Source organism: Notechis scutatus, chromosome 3 (genome assembly GCF_049901735.1).
Source record: "Notechis scutatus isolate UNSWTSFEM ecotype Mainland chromosome 3, rNotScu1.2, whole genome shotgun sequence".
In the NCBI taxonomy this organism is placed as follows: Eukaryota; Metazoa; Chordata; class Lepidosauria; order Squamata; family Elapidae; genus Notechis; species Notechis scutatus.
The window spans coordinates 195,010,840-195,022,976 of NC_142011.1; positions in this window are offsets into that span (position 1 = coordinate 195,010,840).

The window sequence follows — 12,137 nt, forward strand, 5'->3', positions numbered from 1 at the left end:
AGCGGCAGTTTGGTGGTGCTGAAAGGAAAGTTTACTCTCCTTCCATACGGAATTAATAAGCTGATATTAAGAAACCTATTTTTTTTAGGTAAAAACTGGATTTAAGTGATGAGTGGGAAGGGAGAGGACTAAAAAAAAAATATTCGTATGCTGAGACTTTGTTGGAGGAGATGCCTTAAGGATTTGAAGACTGAAATATATTGCAATAAGACTTTAAGAAACAGATTTGGACTTTCTTTTTTCTGATTGATACTACCCCAGGAGGAGAAAGTGAGAACTCTGCCTTGGTTTAGACTGATTGATAACTTTGGGACTGTTTTATTTTTTTTTGGAATATTCTGGTTGTTGTAAGAAGAAAGAAGGGGAAAAGAAAAGAAAAGATTTATAATGGCTTTTTCTGTTGAGGAACTGAGAAAAGAATATGAGCAAGCAAAAAAATGGTAAAGATGGTTTGAAAGAAGCCTTCCTTTTTTTTAGAAATGGCGCTATTAACTATCAACAAACATTACAACAGATGAAGACAGCAGAAGAAGAAGAAGGAGAGAGGAAGCCATTTTTAATGAATCTCAGAATCCGACCAAGAAAGAAGGAAGAGGAAAGGAAGAGAAATAAAGGACTTAAGATTTAAAAAAACACTTAAGAAAGGGAAAAATAAGGTGCAAAATCAATATAATGATAGAAAACAAAAGGGAAAAGGAACACGACAGAGAAGGGAAGCCAGTAAGGCAGAGGCTAGAAGAAGGTGGGGTAGAAAGGTTTGTTGGGAGAAGAAAGGAAGGGAAAAGGTGGAGAAAAGCTACAAAGTTTTGAAACTAGATGGGAAAAAGGAATCTTTTTAGGGATAAAGGTAAAGTATAATTTCTTCAAAAAGATTTTGCAAGGTACATAAGATGATATTGTAGCATTGTATTAGAAATAGAAAACTTAAATGGTTTAAGAGTTGATAAGAGATTAAAATGTTGAAATGTTTAATAATGATTAGTTTTAAAATTTAATAATATGAGAGTAGGCTTAGAATATTGAGTTTTAATTAAAGAGTTTAATAAGATTATGGTATTGATGTTATTATAAAATTTTATTATAGTATTTGTTTTTTGGAAAAGGCAATGGGAATGTTATAAGATGCAATATTTAGATCTATTGTTTAACTATGTATTTAATTATTTTGGATGTACTATTTAGATAGAACGTACCAAGCAGAATCGGATTGGGTATTGGATGTTATTTTAAATGTTAATTTGATTAATTTAGGGGGAGATAGAAAGGCATCATACTCTGATTAGTGATTTCAGGAGAAACTCTTTTTTTATAAGGAGCGAGACAAAGGGACAATAAAGAATGGACAAAAGATACAAATATAATGACTCAAATTAAGATGATTAATTAAGATAGAATTAAGAAGAGTGAAATGTGTGGAGAAGTTAATATAGAAGATTCAGAATGGTAAATAAAATAAGTAATGACATGTAAGATGAGCATGAATATAACTGAAGTCCATGAAGAGAGAGATACCTGGGGCTAAGTTACTTTCCAAAAGATTTTTTTATGTTTTGTGTGTTGTGTGTATATGTTTTTTTGGGGGGGAGAATTAATAAAACCTTGCAGAAATATAGAATGAGAATAATGGTAACTAAGTCAGAAAGAAATAGATGAAATAATAATAATGAAATTGAATAAGAGTAAAGAGAAGTAAAGAGAAATTGGATAAGAGGTTTTTGTATGTTTATATGGAAATGGTTTAAAACAGAATTATAGTGTATAAAATAAGGTTTTATCTGACGTTAAATTTATAATGGAAAAAGGTTTAAGCATGTAATGGTTAATGATGATTTGTGTGTTTTTGAAAAATCAATAAAACTTGTTTAAAAAAAAAAAGGATTGCCTGTAAGTCCAAAGATGCATTGTTCCTGGAATATTGCACTAATCATCCTTTTAACTCATGTTACCCCATTTTTAAAAAGATTATACTCCCTGCTGTATGTCTCCATGGCACTGGCTGTGCAGCTCCGCAGCAAGTTCATTATTTCCATCTGCCCGTGCTCCTCCTTCCCACCCTCCCATCTTTTTAGGTTTCTCTTAGCCTTGATTCGTTTAGCTTTCTCCTCCTCCCTCTTTCTCGTTCACTTACTACAATTACCTCTGCTCTCAGTTGGACAAGTCACCATCAGTGGAGTGCCAAACAGAAGGCTCCCTGGTTTTGCAGCAGCTTCTCTAAAGAAAAAATATCCTATGTAACCTACAGCACACTCTCTTCCCGGCTGCGTTTGTTAAGCTTTGGTTACTGGTCAGGGACTCCAAACTGCTGTTAGAACAGTGAGAATCTTAACAGGAAGTTGAACCCCAAACATGTGGCTTTTGTAACTTCTCTCTTCCCTGCCACCTTTCCACCACCCCCACCCCCCTGAGAATCAAACTAAAATCTCCAGTGAGAAAAGAAAGCATCTCTTCTGCAGAGACTTCTTTGCAGAACAGAAATCCATTGCAGAAATCCTTCCTTTTGGTGCTGCTTTGTTTTATGCCACTCTGAAGCCCTTTCTGGTTCAACACAGCTGCCCTATCCCAAAGAAACAGTGGGTATATTATATCTGACTTTCCTCACAAGAAGAAGAAGAGGGGGGGGGGAAAGAGAGAGGGGGGGGGAGGCAGGAAATTAGGATTAGCCATGTGGTTTGACTTTCAAACTGTATTTCCTTACAAAAAAACTCAACTTGTGGTTGTGGTTGAAAGGACAAAAGGGGACTCTATTCATTTTGCCATGCAGGGGTCCTGGAACAGATCTACATGAAAAAAAAATTGGTCATCAATCTCCAGTATTACTTAATGTCCTTTTTTTTTTTTTTCAACCAGGAGTCTAACTGAAGGATGTAGTGAAACATGGCAAGATCCTCAAATGCCCTTTAGGGTTCTAGTACAGTTTCAAACTTCTTCTGGATGATATGTGTTCACCACCATTTGTTCCTTGCTCTGTAAGTGATGGATTCAGAGAATTGGGTACATGTTCCTGGGAAGAATGAGGTTTTAGAATATCTGGATTTTTTCCATGTGGGGGGGAAGGAAAGTGATGGGTGCCATATTATCTTTCTCGCCAGTGGTGTTGTGCAGCTCTTGCTGGTTTGTACTGGCTGTTCTGGTTGGGGTTTGTGGATGGACATTAATTCTGGTTTTCCTTCAGAGCTGATGAAGTGTGATCTGGATCTGGAGAACATTGACACCTGCATAACCACATTCTGGTCAAAATGCAGATAAAGAGGCTAGCCGGGGTGAAACAGGCTCACATTAAATCGTAACTAAGATGGAGTTTCTGGTTGCGGATGAAGATCAGTGTTCCAATACTTGAGGGGCTGCCACAGAGAGGAAGGGGTCAACCTATTTTCCAAAACACCTGAAGGCCAGACAAGGAATAATGGAGGGAAACTGATCAGGGAGAGATTTAACCTGGAAATAAGGAGACATTTTCTGACAGCGAGAACAACCAACCAATGGAACAGAAGTTGCCTTCAGAAGTTGTGGGGGCGTCATCACTGGAAGCTTTCAAGAAGAGACTGGACTGCCATATGTCAGAAATGGTGTAGGATCTCCTGCTTCGGTGGGGAGGGGTAGACCTACAAGGTCCCTTCCAACTCTTAATCATGGTTTTCCACAAATATCAGTCCTAATAGTTGCTTTAGATGATGTCAGAGTCCCACTGAAGGAGCTGCTCTGTGACTTGTGCATTCTCCTAGACTTATGGATCTTGTTGGAATAGCAGTAGAAGCCATGAGTTTGACTTTTGGTCAATAAAGGAGAATATTTGTAGCTCAGGTTTAAATGAGGGGTCCTTGGTGCTCTCTGGGTTTGCTTGTTTTGTTGTAGTCATTTTATTACCCAAACTAGGCAACATCACCATTTATTCTGCTCTGCAATTGATTGGTTGTATGCTGGGGTGGGATTCAGCCGGTTCCAACCAGTTCGGGCGAACCTGTAGTTCCGGCAGTTAGTTGGCCCTACCCACCTGCCCTTGCTGTAGTCTGTCCTTTATTTCCGTGTTTTGCAGCCTAGCTCATTCGCATGGCACAGCAGATTGTTGTGCCTCAGCTGTTTCACTCTCAGGGGCTGCAGCAAAAGGTAAGTGTTAAGAGCTGAAAAATGGGCAGTTTTCAAATGCTGTGCACACAAAGCACACACTTACCGAACCAGTTGTTATACCGGTTAAATCCCACCCCTGGTTGTATGGGTTTACCTTTCACTTTTTTGTTGACCCCGGATAGTTGCTACAACTCTGAGAAGAAATAGCTCTGCCGATTGACAATGCAGGGAGAATAGAGGAGGAAACTCACCCAACACTTATCACAAACTCTGTGCACCTGTGAGCTTCAGCTAAGCTACTCTGAACTAGGCTTAGTACTTATTCTGAATAGTCCTACATTGTAATTATAAACAGACTGATAAAAAAAGGCCACAGGCATGGAAGAAGATTTGATGGGATATCAGGAGCACCTTCTTGCACCCTCTAGGCACCGCTTTGAGCCTGTAAGCTGTTAATTAGACAACCTGAGAGCTAGCTGAGCCCACTTGTTTTTATCCATCCGTATCATTCCCATCCCCCTTAAGGTCACAAGTTGTCTTCCTGTGGAAGGCAAGATATAGTAGGAAAGTTAAGCAAAGCTGATGAGATTTACCGATCCTTTTCTTTAATTTGGCCTGAAGCTTTACCGCCTACAGAAGAACTGGTTGATAGTGCTTCATCTCGTAAAAATACAATGCCTTCAGCAAGCTAAAAGTTCATGGAAACGGCAAAGCTTGTCATCACTTGTACACACACATGCTCCTTGCCTCTTCTTACAAACCACCCAGAATTGCTCAGGGGGTGTGTGTGTGTATGTGTGTGATTGTGTATGTGTGTGCAGAAATTTGATAAACATTCTTACACAAGGAAGAAACTTTGGAGAAATATCTTTAAGTGCAGGAGAAGGATTGAAGTTAAGAAGAAAGAAACTTGAAGGAGTTGCATGACTTTGGCAATTAATTTTATAATGAAAAGTGTGATTTTCCAAGCTGGAATATAGCCCCCCCCCCTTTTTTTTTTAACTTGATCCACTTTTGGACCTATGGAAATGAAGAAGAGTTGTTGTGTTCGCAGGAGCAAGATATTGGAGGAAGCCACACAAACCCAAATCTATTTTGCATGAACTCTCCCTTTCCTTAATCCTTCCACTAACTGGATTCACATATCGATACAACACAGTAACCCTGTCAATAACCTGGTTAAGAGTGCAATGTAAACATAGCCCATATTGTTTATGAACGGATCATCAATGAAAATTTTCAGGAAAACTTTCTATGACCACTAGATGGCAGCAAAGAGATAGGAAAGACTCTCTGCTGTCCTCTAGTGGTTGTTTATATGTTTATATGTTGTTTATATGCAGGTCATATGTAATATGTCTACTTTTCTAAAACAGTTTTTCTCAATTCAGCAACTTAAAGCTACGTGGACTTCAGCTCCCAAAATTCTCCAACTAGAATGTTAAAGTTGCCGAATTGAAAAAAAAAAGGCACACTGATATAAACCCTGAAACATTAAAAGTATGCCTCAAGAACCAAAAAGTTTGGGTACACATATATTCTTATAGGACTTATAGACATCTACAACTGTTATATCACATTTGTGTTAACTAGAGTTGGCAATAGTTTCTCTCCTACTGCAATTTGCTGCAGCAGTGGTTTCTGGAACCATATTATATACCAGTAGCACAATTAAGTTCAAACAGCTTTAATGTATTTTGCAATATTTGGATCCAACTTCATCACAAATTTTCAGGCCATGGGAGGTGGTGGTTTGTCATTTTAACAATCTGTAGTGGCACAGTCCCAAAAAAGCAGGTCAGAAAGAGAAAAATATGAGTTTACATATTCAGTTATGGCTATCTCAAGGGACTTCTAGATTTTTCCAGAGAATCTGGGAAAGAAAAGTTTGTAATTATGTTCTTTTCAATACATAATGCATCCTTATTTCCCTCCAATTACAGGAATTGTAAACATTTTTTTTCAATAGCTTTTATTGCTGCCTTTTACAAAATCACAGTCTTATGGCAGCTGAAAGTTTATTTGCCAAATGAAGGGGTGTTACAATAGGGCAACTCCATTTGTGTTTCTAAGGCCATGTAATGGCATAAACACAGTGGTGGGATTCAAAATGTTTTACTATCAGTTCTGTGGGCATGGCTTGGTGGGTGTGGCAGGGGAAGGATACTGCAAAATCCCCATTCCCTCCCCACCCCACTAACCTGCTTTCCAGCTCCGTTCTCCTGTGCAGGACAACAAAAGAAGACCCAGCCAATCAGCTGGGACTCGGGAGGCAGAGAATAGATGAGGGTGGGGCCAGTCAGAGGTGGGATTTCCTGGTTCTCTGAACTACTCAAAATTTCCACTACCGGTTCTCCAGAACTAGTCAGAACCTGCTGAATACCACCTCTGCATAAACATACAAAGGGGTATAACATATGTAACATAAACTGTTGTTGAATCAAGTGTGCATTCAAACAAGATTATAATAATTATAAATTAAAGAGACCAAAAGGCTCTCATAATGGGACCATGACCTCATCCCAGTTTAGGGAATAGCAGTCAAAGCAAAAGAAAGACTGACTTTGTGTTAAGGCTAAGAAATGGGCCCAGTGAAAGCCATAAAGATTATGTTTTCTGTTACTGGGAATCATTGGCTTTCTTTAACACAACAAACAAGTTGCAAACTTCCCAGTCATGTTTTTACCCTGCTGTGTTATTCAAATCTTGTCTATTAGCAGGGTTTATTGTTGCAGATCGACAAACAAAAAATAGACAAGTCTATAAGATAGTCATCGAGGGGGAAGAAGAAAGAGGCACAGTTCATTTCACTGTGGATGTGCACACCACTGAACAGGACCAATTTGTGCGATATATCAAGCTGACGTCTGCAAAAGTTTTGGATGCTCCATTACATGGTTTTATGCAGTTGGCTGCCATTTGAAATACCAACTATTATTTTTTGAAGAACTTTAATTTAATTTGAGGGGTCCCATGGCATACATCTGAAAGCATGTCAGGCAGCATTCCCCGAGTCAGAATGTTGGACTAGGGCCAACTGGATCCAACTTCTGTCAGTCTTTTGAGGTAGTCTAGACAGGAAACCAAGACCATGATTAATAATACTATCTTTATTGTAAGGTTACAGTAATAGAAACTTGCAAGTTTGAAAGGACTTCTCTCCTCACTTATATCTACTTTCCAAAGAAAGAAGGAGGGTCAATTTTGAGATGCTTCCTCTACTCCCACCCTTCCTTTGGATTCAGATTCCTCTTAGAAGATCATTGTCTTAAGCTCTAGGTCTTCCTCCTATCTCCCAAGGTTAATCTCACAGTCCTTTGCATCTTCAAACCCATTGTTGGCCATGGAATCTTCATGGGTGATTTTGGAGTACAAAATCCGTCTGAGCCCAGCTTACAATAGTTTACAAGCTTGTTCTTGTGGAAATACAATTTACAAGAGGGAGAACTATATATGCCAGGGGTGTCAAACTCAAATTCATCGGGGGCCGCATCAGCAGTTTGGTCCCCATCAAAGGGCCGGTTGTATCTGTAGGTCTATGTGTCCACTCTTTATTATCATAAATTAATGTCACTGCATTCAATTATTACTGTTTTTGTAATAATGTAAGTAATAACTAGCTCTGAAAGCAGAAACATAGTCAGAATAATGACAAGTAGATATTCAAATGTACAATTATTGTACAATGTATTGAAAAATGTTTTTGGTAACAAACATTAATTTTTTTAAACATACAAATATTGCCAAACACTGTTTATTAAACATATGGAAAACACAAGGCATTACCTTTTCTTTAACTTTACTGACTAGATGGCTGACATCGTTTTCCTAAGGTCAGTCCATCGATGTTTGGCGTTAGGTCTTGTGCTGTAGCAATCCGCAAAACAGCATGGAGGTTATCATCAGTGATGCGTGATCTGCCCCCTCCATTTACTTTACTTACCTTTTACTTCTTTCTTTCTTTTACTTCTTTCTTCTTGCTCCTCTCCATGGCGTCCGCGCGCTCCTCTGATCCCTGGAGATGTCGGGCGGACGTCACGTGATGACGTCACGTCCGACACCCAGGGAGCAGTGCGGGGCAGGAAGAAGTCGGGCCAGGTCCCGGAAGGTAAGTAATTTTTTTTTTTTAACTTGAGCCATTTTAAAATGAATTTACTCCGTGCAGGCACGGAGTAAATTCATTGAAAAAAAGGGGAGGCTGCAAGGCTGGCGGCGGCACCGGGCCATCAGGCGAGGTCTGGCGGGCGGATTTGGCCCGCGGCCTTGTGTTTGACACCCTGATATATGCCATGGTGCTTTTGGGGGGGAGGGAAGAAACAATATCAATAGTAACATGATAGAAGGATGCGGCCACTCCTGGTAACCCAGGTTTTATTCTATTTCTCACAATGGGCAACAAATATACTCATTAGAAAAATAGGTACCACTTCTTCATATTCTGTAATTCCCAAAACAGTTTCAGAGAATAATTATCTCCCAGGGTGCAAAGAAAAAATACCTGCTGCAAACTCCATGTGGTATTAAGAAAGGCATCCAGCCAGTAAATGCACCACTTCATCCAGTCACCCAGACTTTACCCCCAAATTAAGGGATTACAGGAGATGATAGATAGATAGATAGATAGATAGATAGATAGATAGATAGATAGATAGATAGATAGATAGATAGATTAGATCACAGTGACAGATGAGAGTGAGATATGAGAGATAGAGATTTAGAGAGATAAATTATATGAGAGATTAGATAGATGAGAGAAAGAGCTAAATTATGAGAGAGAAATTGGATGGATGGATGGGTGGGTAGGTGGGTGGGTGAGTGGGTAGATAGATAGAGAGAGAGAGAGAGAGACAGACAGACAGACAGACAGACAGACAGACAGACAGACAGATGATAGAGATTAGATGAGAGAGAGAGATGAGAGAGAAATTAGATAGATGATATTTAGAGAGAGTAAGAGATAAATTATAGGAGAGATGAGATAGATAAGAGATGATAAGAGATAAATTATATGAGAGAAGAGATGATAGAAGATAGAGATAAATTATACGAGAGAGAGATGAGATAGAGAGGGTGGGGACAGAATAAAGCACTTGGATTGTTCTTCCCTCCTTCTCTATCAACTCTGATTTCTTTTCAATAAAGAAAATATGAGAAGTTTGATCTCAGGATAGCTTACTTTGGCTTCCCCAAAAGTAAAAAAATTAATTTGGAATTTTCAAGTCAATTTCATTTCAATGACAGTCTTGATCCATCCAAAAAGTGAAAGGTTTTGGGCCCCTATTGACCCTGAAGGACAGCTACACCTTCTGGATGCTGATGGCATATATCCAATAGAAGAGAAGGGGATCCATATGTTTAAATGTCAGCCTAATGAGCCCCATTAAACACATAAGAGGTCTAATCAAGCCGCCCTTCAAGTAGCAAACCTTTCCATTTCATTGGCTTTTGTCAATACCGCAGATTGCATCAACATCAAACTTGTCCTGAGGACATGCCTGTTAGAAACAAAGCAGGATGATGGGATTAATTTCCCTGCCACCCTTTCTCTTAATTTAAACCAGCTCCTTCCAAAATCTATATTTCAATATCTTTTTTTTTTATTGTTGTGCAGGGAAATGGAGTAATTATACATTTCACAATGACTATCGTAATTGCAAACAGGAGTTTGGGAGGAAGGAAAAGTTATTATGCTGGATGCAGCTGAGAGAGAGAGAGAGAGCACTCATGTTGGACCTTAAAGTAATTAGGGGTTTTTTTTGGGTGGTTTGATTTTGAATTTTTTTCCTCTTCATCTGTCTTCGAGGGGTGCATTCAAACCGGCTTTTATTGTGCAATCAGACCCCCTTGTCTATCCTTTTTCTTTTCCAGAGAAATCCTGTTAAAGAGGCAAAGAAAAACAAAAGTGACATAGCAAAATTAGAATTTGTCTGTGGGGATTCTCAGCCATCCAGGTCATTGTTGTCTCAAAGGTGCTTTATCAAAAGGCAACTGGACTGTTTTTTTCCAAGAAGGAGGAGGAGGAGGAGGAAGGAGGAGGAAGAAGGAGGAGGAGGAGAAAAAGAAGGAGGAGGAGGAGGAGGAGGAGGAGGAGGAGGAGGAGGAGGAGGAGAAGAAGAAGAAGAAGAAGAAGAAGAAGAAGAAGAAGAAGAAGAAGAAGAAGAAGAAGAAGAAGAAGAAGAAGAAGAAGAAGAAGAAGAAGAAGAAGAAGAAGAAGAAGAAGAAGTAGTTTCATTTCTCATCTGGCAGGATGATGGGGGCGATGGAAGGATTAGTTTTGACAGGATGGTACTGGGGTCTTGGATAAGAAGTGAATCATCGTCTTCTTCTTCTTTAAAATAAAAAGTGTCCAGATGCCTTTTGAAAAAGTACCTTTGAGGCAAAATAAGAATTCTTTGGCTGGTATGACCCAACATGCAGTGGGTTGTTCAGCAACAATTCCATTTGATGTTGGGCACCTCCCTGTGCTTAATCTTATTTTCGCGTGCAAGGACACCTGCATGAGCGAAGAGGGTTCAGCCCGGAGCTGATTCCGGAAACTGCCAGAAAAAGACTTGTGCGTGAATGCCCTCAGTCAGAGCATGAACGCCACACTCCACCCTGCGCACATTCTCCTAAAATCATCTACTCCTTTGAAAGACATTCAAAGGCACGTTCCCTTTTTTATCAGAGTGAATAGGAACTGTTAACAACTCAACATTCTCCAACTGGCACTCGTGTGTGCTGAAAATAGCATCTTTTGGCCTAGAGCCAAGTGGAGAAGAAGGCTTGGAGGCTGTTCCTTCCTCAAAGCTTCATTGGTGTTATGCCAGTGGTGGAATTCCCCATTGTAGTGGGGAGAGCCGATGTGAGGATTGGGGTTGGGGGAGAATGGAAAAAGAGAGAGAGAGAGAGAGATTGTTTCTCAGAGAGGCCAGTTGGCTTCTCAGCTAGCTTAGCCTAGACTTCAGGGAATAAATTTTCACTACTTTGGCTATTGTTTGTTTGTCAAACGTGTACAAGATAACAAGTATAGCTATGAACATAAACACGAACAAAGGAAGTAAATACAGATAAATGGGAACAGTAAGACAGGGATGGTAGGCACGCTGGTGCGCTTATGCATGCCCCCTTTAAGGACCTTTTAGGAATGGGGTAAGGTCCACGGTAGACAGTTTGAGGTAGAAGCTGTGAGGGGCTGAGGCTCTAACAATGGAGTCTAGTAGGGTGTTCCAGGCATTGACCACTCTGTTGCTAAAGTTGTATTTTCTGCAATTGTGTTTGAAGCAGTTTACCTTGAGTTTGTATCGGTTGTTTGCCTGTGTATTATTGTGGTCAAAGCTGAAGAAGTCATTGACAGGCAAAATGTTATAGCAGACAATTTTGTGTATTATGCTTAGATCGGACCACAGGCAGTGCAGTTCCAGATTGTCCAAGCCCAAAATTTCAAGCCTAGGGAATTCTAATGTGAGTGGAGTAATTCTTCTGGAGAAATACCTCTGAACCCACTCAATCATGTTAATGTCCGATATACAGTGTGGTTGTAAGATATACTGTTGTCACTTTGAATGGTAACTAAATGAACTGTTGAGGTCTACTTGTACCTACATACACATACACACAATTGAGTACGCACACACATACACACTTCCATGCTCAAGAATATATACCCCATGCAATCCTAAATGCCACTACCATTTAAGACATCTTGATTTTGAAAAAAAAAATTGACTCCCATGTGTCAAACATTCATTGTTCCTCAGGATGCTACACTCCCTTATAAAAACAACAACAATAACAATTCTGAACCGGCAAAACAAACATACTGGAAGCTGTTGGCACCGATAAGAAAATAAAATAAAAATGGAGATGAGGATGCCTTTGGGAAGGGGAGAGCTGGAACAAATTTCAGAGTTTTAGAGGCCTTTTGTTTGAGGTAAAAAATAAATAAAAAGCTGAAGCGAAACAATCATTGTGCCTCCTCAGATGGTTTTAATTTGCCGGCAGAATCCCACAGAGGCATACAAAGAAAGAGAGCAATTTTTGTGATCAATCAAAATTGGAATAATATTCATTATCCAAACAAAAGAAAAGGG